This window comes from Carlito syrichta, unplaced genomic scaffold, assembly GCF_000164805.1.
Source record: "Carlito syrichta isolate Samal-C Ts95f unplaced genomic scaffold, Tarsius_syrichta-2.0.1 Scaffold314605, whole genome shotgun sequence".
In the NCBI taxonomy this organism is placed as follows: domain Eukaryota; kingdom Metazoa; phylum Chordata; class Mammalia; order Primates; family Tarsiidae; genus Carlito; species Carlito syrichta.
The window spans coordinates 116,389-125,635 of record NW_007258701.1 but is presented as its reverse complement, the minus strand read 5'-3'; the positions used below and the strand labels follow the sequence as shown (position 1 = coordinate 125,635).

At 42.5% G+C, this 9,247-nt stretch overlaps 1 protein-coding gene across 1 annotated transcript in view; it reads right to left on the bottom strand.

Moving 5' to 3' along the window:
- Nucleotides 1-9,247, bottom strand: part of XPO6 (exportin 6) — a 102,682-nt gene that overhangs the window by 13,996 nt on the left and 79,439 nt on the right. The window lies entirely within an intron of this gene.

Sequence of the window (9,247 nt, the reverse complement as noted above, 5' to 3'; positions counted from 1 at the left end):
CTTGACTACAGTATATATGTTCCTCTCTCTTCACATTTTTGTGTTTATTCATTTTACTACCAGACTGCCCGCTGGCCTGCTTGCTCACATTTCTGCTTCTATTTGGCCTCTACCCACCAGCAAAAAGCCCAGAGAGAAGAAAAGATGAAATGTACCACCAAGGTTAGGTGCTTTGAACTTTGTCAAAAAGATGGTGAATAGACTGGTGAGAAAGTAAGTGTCACAAGGTCTTCACCGCAGGTGAGAATGCACAAATGAAGATCAAGTCTTGTTCTTCTACTATATTAATAGCAGTCCACACAAACACCCTGCCATGCACATGTAATGGTGCTGGGTTTAGGAATAAATTGCCTGCCAGGTGAGGTGGCTCAAGCCTATAATCCTAGCACTTTAGGAGGCTGAGGTGAGAGGCCTGCCTGAGCCCGGGGGTTCGAGACTAGCCTGGGCAACTTGGTGACATCTCATCTCTAAAATAAATCAAAAACTTAGCCAGGTGTGGTGGCACGTGCCTGTGGTTCCAGTTACTTGGAAGGCTAAGGTGGAAGGATCACCTGAGCCTAGCAGGTTGACGCTGCAGTGGCCTTTGGCCGTGAGCATGCCACTGCACTCGAGCCTGGGTGAGACTCTGACAAAAAAAAAGGAATAAACTACCTGATCAATCCTTGGCCTGTTAAACCTGGAGCCTGATTATATATTGCTATTATGTTATTGACTGTCTATGATTCTAACACTATCACAGTATGTGATTACTTTTGATTCTATAAGTACACAGGGAAAACAAAGGCGGTGGCCAGCAAACCCACAAGAGGTCAGAGGACCCTGGACATGAACCGCAGGTGACCATTAGATAGGTATATACGTTGAGCAGGACCTTCATCCATATATCATAAGAGGCCAGGAGCCCCACATTTGCAGGATTGCTGTGGTGTTAGAGACAAGGTTCAGAACAATTCCAGCAATGTGCCGGGCATATAGGAAGGTCCGGGAAAGAGAAGTTGCCATCATTCCCAGTATGAGTGGAGTCACCCTTCCCCTCAGACACGGAGCTTCCCACCAGCCTCCCCAAGGAGATTCGCATGGCTCAGCCCGAGCCTGGCAGATTCAGTGCTGGTGACCCTCAGAGACTCAGCCCGAGTGGGGCTGAGAGCCGCCCTCTCCGGCAGCACTCTCTGGATCACCCTGCACCCTACCAGTTCAGCAGCCACTTGTGGGGACTGCAGGAATTTCCAGGGAAGGGTAAAGCAGACAGAAGACATATTTAGGAGGTGGAAAGAATCAGGTTTGGTCCCCAACACAGCTAGATTCTGAGTCTTGGTTTTCTCATCTGAAAATATGGATAGACAGCATTACCTCACTCATAGGACTGAGGATGACAGAAGATACTGGCACACAACAAACCTGGCCCACTAAAGACTAGTCACAGTGACATTGGAAAGCAAATGAAAGGCACACCTACACTTCTGATTAAGGAGTCACTCACAATTACCACACGCACACGGATTTTTACCAAGTCAGAAAATCACACTTGGGACAGACACTTCCTCAAGAATACACAAGCCACAGGGGGACCAACAGAGTCAAGAAACCAAAATCTGACCTCTGACATTTAAGGATATTGAAACAAGAACCAAGATATACTTATAAAAACGTACAAGTAAAAAACTGAAAGTATTCTCAATATATAATAACAGAATGGGTGTGTATTCCCATGGGCTAGGATATTATAAAGCCATGTTTTCAAAAAGGAAGAGGCAAAGTGGTACAGAGCATAGGATCTGGAGCCATTCAGACCCAAGTCTGACTCTTGGTCTCACCACTTCCTCTATGATCCTGAGCGAGTTACACATGTCAGGCCTTGGAGGGAAAAGGTACACTCCCAATGGACAGACCAACAGACCCTGACAAAACAGGTGGGCCATACTGAGCAACATCAGTAATGGAACAGACAAAAGCAATGCAACAGGAAATAAACATCACTACATCAAAAATTGCTGGAAACAATCAAACAAAACAAGATTATAGGACATTCTACAAGAAAACAGGCCTGAACTCTTAGAAAAAAAAAATGTTAATGTAATGAAAGATAAAAAATGGGTGTACTTTTCCGTATAAAAGGAGAGTGAAGAGATGTGACAACCAAATATAATGCATAATCCTTGATCATGTCCTAGATTTTTCAAAAGGATGTTTTGGTTAACAACTGGCCTATGTGTTCAATAACATTATTATAGCAATGTTTAACATCTTAGTTGTATTAATGGTGTTTTGGTTATATAAGAGAATATTTATTCTATGTAAAGATAAAGGTTAAGTATTCAGGGATGAAGTGTTAATGACTACAACTTAATTTAAATGGATCAGTTAAAAAAAAGTGTGTGGTGGGGAAAAAGCACAAATGTGCCAAAACTTTAACAATTGATGAAACCGGGTGAAAGATATATGGCTGTTCAATTTCTTATTATTCCAACTATCCTGTAAGCCTGAAATTTTTTTTAAAGTATAAATTTGGGATAGGAAAAGAAAAACTTACCAGACCCTTATTTCAACACCATGGAATGAGGATAAGACATACCTCAGAGGGTTAAAGGGAAGACGAAATGAAATAATGTATACAAAATTCTCAACCCAGTTCCTGGCACACAGTAAGTACAAATGTTAAACATGGTCTTTTAAAAATTATTTTTTATTTTTCTGAGCTGGAATCTCACTCTGTTGCCCAGACTGGAATGCAGTGGCACGTTCCCAGTCACCGCAGCCTCGACCTGATGGGCTCCAGCGATCCTTCCACCTCACCCTTCCAAGTAGCTGGAACCACAGGCGTGCGCTACCACGCCCGGCTAATTTTTGATTTATTGTAGAGATGAGGTCTCGCCAAGTTGTCTGGATGGGTCTCGAACCTGTGGGCTCAGGCAATTCACTCACCTCGGCCTCTCAAAGTGCTGTAATTACAGGCTGAGCCACTGAGCCCGGTCAAACACGGTCTTAATTAAGTTCACTGAGGACATCATTGATATCAAGCAGCAAATATTTCTAGCACACGTTGGCATCACATTTCCAAACCCCTCTGAAGTTGAGCCCTAACCATGCAATTTGCTCTGGTCAATGAAATAAATGTACATGGCAGTGCTAGTGTTACTTGTAGTCTAGAGTTTTAAGAGTCACTATACAAAACTCACTACATTCCCTTCCCAATATCAATACATATAGAAATGGAGTCTGGCCGGGCGCAATGGCTCACACCTATAATCCCAGCACTTTGGGAGGCTGAGGAGAGAGGACTGCCTGAATCCATGGGTTTGAGACCAGCCTGGCAACTTGACAAGATCTCATTTCTACAATAAAAATAAAAATAAAAATTAGCTGGGTGTGGTAGTGCACGTCTATAGTTCCAGCTACTTGGAAGACTGAGGCGGAAGGATCGCCTGAGCCCAGCAGGTCAAGGCTTCAGTGGCCGTGAGTATACCACTGCACTCCAGCCTGGGAGACAGAGTGAGACGCCAACTCAAAAAAAAAAAAAAAAAAGATGATGGAATCTACTCCAGCTAAAGGGGCTCTGAACATTGTTGAAATGAAAATAAAGGATTTAGAATATTTAAAAAAAAGAAGAAGAAGAAATGGAGTCTTACATGAAAAAGAGCTCAGCCTCACTAATTATCAGAGAAATGTAAATCAAAACCACACTGATATACCACCTAACTCCAGTAAGAATGGCCATGATTAATAAAACAAACAACAACAGATGTTGGCAGGGATGCAGAGAAAAAGGAACGCTTCTACACTGCTGGTGGGAATGCAAACTAGTGCAACCTCTTTGGAAAATAGTGTGGCAATTTCTGAAAGAACTAGAAATTCACCTTCCATATGACCCTGCAATCCCCTATTGGGAATATACTCAAAGGAACTCAAATCATTCTGCAAAAAAGATACCTGCACACGCATGTTTATTGCAGCACTATTCACAATAGCAGAAACATGGAACCAACCACGCTGCCCATCAAAACTGGACTAGATAAAAAAAAAAAAGTGATACATATACACAATGGAATATTATGCAGCCATAAAGAAGGACAAATACAGACTTCGTGGCAACTTGGATGGGTTCAGAGACTATCATACTCAGTGATCTCTCACAGAAACAGAAAACTGAGTACATGTTCTCACTCATAAGCAGACCTTGAGCAATTATCATAACACTATAAGAAAGGAATTGGCAGCAGTGAGAAACTGCCAGGGGAGAGGGGATGGGATTGGCAGTAGTGGGAAACTGTCAGGGGAGGAACGGGGCAACCTCATCAACAAAGGTACCTGCATAATGAACATCTGCATACCTAACTCTGAATTGTATCCCACATCTTTTTTTTTCTTTTTTTTCTTTTTTTTGAGTTGGAGTCTCACTCTGTCGTCCAGACTGGAGTGCAGTGGCACGCTCCCGGTCACTGCGGCCTCGATCTGCTGGGCTCGGCGATCCTTCTGCCTCAGCCTTCCAAGTAGCTGGAACTGCAGGCCCGCGCTACCACGCCCCGCTAATTTTTTGATTTATTGTAGAGATGAGGTCTCGCCAAGTTGCCCAGGCGGGTCTCGAACCCGCGGGCTCAGGCAATCCACTCACTTCAGCCTCCCAAAGGCGCGGGATTACAGGCTGAGCCACCGAGCCCAGCATCTTTCTGTTTGTTTTTAAACTTAAAGCCAGACCTCCTAGGAGAATTCTAAAAGAATACATTTGCCTGGAGCTTCTTAACCCTAAACACACACACACACACACACACACACACACACACACACACACACACACACACAGCAACAACAACAAAAATCAGAGTGGTCTGAACCAAAAAGAATGCAAAAAGGATTCTCACAATACTGGACAAACTTACTAGTTTGTAAAGCAGCAGAACGTCTCTGCATACTGGGAGGAGTTTTTTCACATCTGAATCAGTACACTATGTTAGAGCGGGCATTATAAGAATCACTGTGGCTGTGTCAGTGCCACACCCGTACGAAATCTGTCTAGGTTGGCATGGACTGTATAAGCTCTGAGAACAAAAACAAAGGCCAGACTCTTCTTCCTCAGCTTTCTAGGGTCTGAGTCACAAGGCTCTGAGAATCCCAGGGGAGCTCTGGGGCCTCACCTTATCGACAAGTCGCTGGGCAGAGGCATCAGTGATTCTGTTGAACACTTTCTGCACTGCAGGGATGCTGATCAGAAAGACGGGCCGCACGGTGGTGGCCAGTGAGACCAGTAAGTGACATGCAGATAGCAGCAACTTGTTTTGGACCTGGAGAGGGAAAAGGACCTGTCAGCTCTCTACACCCCACTGTGAGACTAGTAGTAGAAAAATTGCTGAGGTAGCCATCAGGTCAGTATGGTCCGAGACTGCCAAATTATACCATCTTGGCTCTATCTAGCTCAAGCACTTTTCCTATGGCGTCTCCCACAACAAGGTGCCCATCTTCTTTGTCATGTCCACAGCTCCTGTCCTCGAGCCAGTACCACCTCTAGTTCCTCCTTCACAGTCATTGGCAGCTTTGAACTCAGTCACTTCTCAGTTCAAGAATCTATATGGCTCCGTACCAGCTAACACATCACATGGCAAGCCCCTTGGGATTCTCCATCTTACTTCTCTTGTTCCAATCAAGTCAGGATCTCTCTGAGCCCCCACCTCCCTGCACTTTATCAGTTCCAACAGTCTCTCCTACTTCTTTCCTTAACACTGACACTTTCAAATTAGCAAAAGAAAAAAACGTGTTACAGATAGGACCGAATGCTGGTAAGACTGTGGTAAAAACAGCACACCACAGTCAGGGTATGTAAAAAGGCAAGAAATATTACTGTAAGTTCCTAGAACCACAAATTATACCTAACCATTAACCCTATAATCTCCACTTATTCTAAGAAAATTATGTAAAAGGATAAAGCTACTTTTACAAATACATGCATTTCGGAATTCATTGTAATAACTTTTTTAAAAATGGAAGCAGCCTAAAAGTCCGGCAATGGCTAGGTAAACTGTGAGACCCTGATGAACTATTACAATTACTTTACAAGTTACAATTATAAACACAACATAAATTTGTGGAAAACATATATTGTTCTTATCAAAACAATACATTGTTAAAGTGGCACAAAATGCTAATATGATTAAAACCACAAGAAAAAAATCATAAAAATAAGCATCCATATGCTCTAGTAATAGGAATTGGCAGTCTTCTTGGAGGACAACTTAATAGAATCTGTCAAATTTTACACTGCTATAACCTTTGACTCAGTAATTCCACTTCCAGGAATCCATCCTTCAGGGCCACTAGCATATGTGTGGAAAGATGGACATAAAATAGGAGCTCATTTCTACCAAGAGGAAAATTATAATGCATTCCCCCAAACAGAACTGGGCAATTTGAAAAACTATAAGTTGCCCTACATATATAAAGGAAAGGAAGGCGTATTGTTAGGCAAAAGCAGCTATATTCTATCTAGCTGTCCACAAACTTTTGCCTGTAACCTAAAACATAAAAAAATCTGGAAGGATATACAGGCACACCTTGGAGATTTCGGAGGTTTGGTTTCAGGCCACTGAAATAAAGCAAATATTGCAATAAGGCAAGTCATACAAACTTTTTGGTTTCCCAGTGTGCATAAAAGCTATGCTTATACTATACTGTAGTCTATCAAGTGTGTAACAGCATTATGTCTAAAAAGACATGTATATACCTTAATTTTAAAATACTTCATTGCTAAAAAAAAATGCTGACGATCATCTGAGCCCTCAGTAGGTTGTAATATTTTGGCTGGCAGAGGGTCTTACCTCGGTGTTGATGGCTGCTGACTGTTTAGGGTGGTGACTGCTGAAGGGTGAGTGGCTGTGGCAATTTCTTAAAATGAAACAACAACGAAGTTTTCCAAATCAATTGATTTATCTTTTCATGATAGATTTCTCTGAAGCATGCACTACTGTTTTATAGCACATTATCAACAACTGAACTTCTTTCAAGACTGAAGTTAATCCTCTCAAGCCCTGTTACTGCTTTATTAACTATGTCTATGTAATATTCCAAATCTCTCATCATTTCAACAATCTTCACGGCATCTTCACCAGGAGCAGATTTCATCTCGAGAAGCCACTTTCACTGTTCATCCATAAGAAGCAACTCTTCATCCATTCAAGTTTTATCACAAAACTGCAGCAATTCAGTCACATTCATGCTCCACTTCTAGTTCTCAGTGGAAACACACCACATCTGCAGTTACTTCCTCCACTGAAGTCTTAAGCACTACCAAGTCATCTATCTATGAGGGTTGAAATTAATTTCTTCCAAACTCCTCTCAATGTTGCTATTTTGACCTCCTCCCATGTATCAATGAACGTTCTTCATGACACCTAGAATCGTGAATTATTTCCAGAAGGTCTTCAATTTACTTTGCCCGGATCCATCAGTGGGAATCACAAACTATGGGAGCTATAGCCTTACAAACAGTACTTCTTAAAGAAAACTTGAAAGTCAAAATGAGTTCTTGATCTGTGGGCTAAAGATGGCTGTTGTGTTAGCAGGTATGAAAATAACATTAGCCGGGCTCAGTGGCTCAGCCTGTAATCCCGCGCCTTTGGGAGGCTGAGGTGAGTGGATTGCCTGAGCTCGCGGGTTCGAGACCCGCCTGGGCAACGAGACCTCATCTCTACAATAAATCCAAAAATCAGCCGGGCGTGGTAGCGCGTGCCTGTAATTCCGGCTACTTGGAAGGCTGAGGCGGAAGGATCGCCGGAGCCCAGCAGGTCGAGGCTGTGGTGGCCGGGAACGCCCACTGCACTCCAGTCTGGGCGACAGAGTGAGACTCCAACTAAAAAAAAAAAAAAGAAAATAACATTAATCTTCTTGTGTATCTCCATCAGAGCTTTTGGGTGACCAGGTGTACTCTCAATGAGCAGTAATGTTTTGAAAGGAATTTTTTTCTGAGCAGTAGATCTCAGTAGTAGGCTTAAAATATTCAGTGAAACAGATGAACTGACATCCAAGCTTTGTTTTCCATTTATAGAGCACAGGCAGAGTAGACTCAGAATAATTCTTAAGGAGCCTGGGATTTACAGAATGGTAAATGAGCAGTGGCTTCAACTTCAAGTCACTGGTTGGATTAGCCTCCTAAAAAGACAACTGGGCCTTCCTTTGGAGCTCTGAAGCCAGGCAGTAACTTTTCCTTTCTAGCTATGGAAATCCTAGATAGCATCTTCTTCCAACAGAAAGCTGTTTCATCTACATTGAAAATCTATTTAGTGATCCTCAATGATCTTAGCTAGATCTTCTGGTTACCCTGCTACAGCTTCTACATCAGCACTTGCTGCTTCACCTTGCACTTGTATGTTATAGAGACGGTTTCTTTCCTTAAAACTCATGTACCAACTTCTGCTAGCTTCCAACTTTTCTTCTGGCACTTACTCACCCCTCTCAGGCTTCACAGAATTCGGTCCTTGCTCTAGATTAGGCTTTGGCTTAAGGGAATGTTGTAGCTGGTTTGACTTTCCATCCAGGCCACTAAACCTTTCTTCACATCAGCAGTGAGACTGTTTCACTTGTTTGTCATTTGTGTGTTCACTGGAGTAGTACTTTTAATTTCCTTCAAGAACTTTTCCTTCGCTTTCGCAACTTGGCTGACTGGCGCCAGATGCCCACCTTTTGGCCTGTCTCAGTTTTCAACAATCTTAGTCTTCCTCACTAAGCTTCATCATTTCCAGCTTTTGATTTAAAGTGAGAGATGTGCAACTCTTCCTTTCACTTGAATGGCAGAGGTCACTGTAGAGCTTGGCATAATTTCAAAACGGTTTTGTCACAAGAAATAGGAGGGCCTGAGGATGCAGGAACAGCCAGTTGGTGGAGCAGTCAAAATACACACATTTATCAGTTAAGTTCACCATCTTCTACAGGCATGGTTCCTGGTGCCCCGAAAAATTGTAACAATAACAAAAGATCATTGATCACAAATCACCATAACACATATAATAACAAAAAGTTTGAAATATTCCAAGAATTACCAAAATGTGACACACAAGCACAAAATGAGAACATGCTGTTGGAAAAAATACAGCAACACACTTGCTCAAGGCAGGGTTGCCATAAACCTTCAATTTGTAAAAAATGAAATTATCTGCAATGTGCAATAAAGCAAAGTGCAATAAGACAAGGTGTGCCTGTACAGCCAGAGTAGACTCAGCATAATTCTTAACGAGCCTAGGATTTACAGAATGGTAAATGAGCAGTG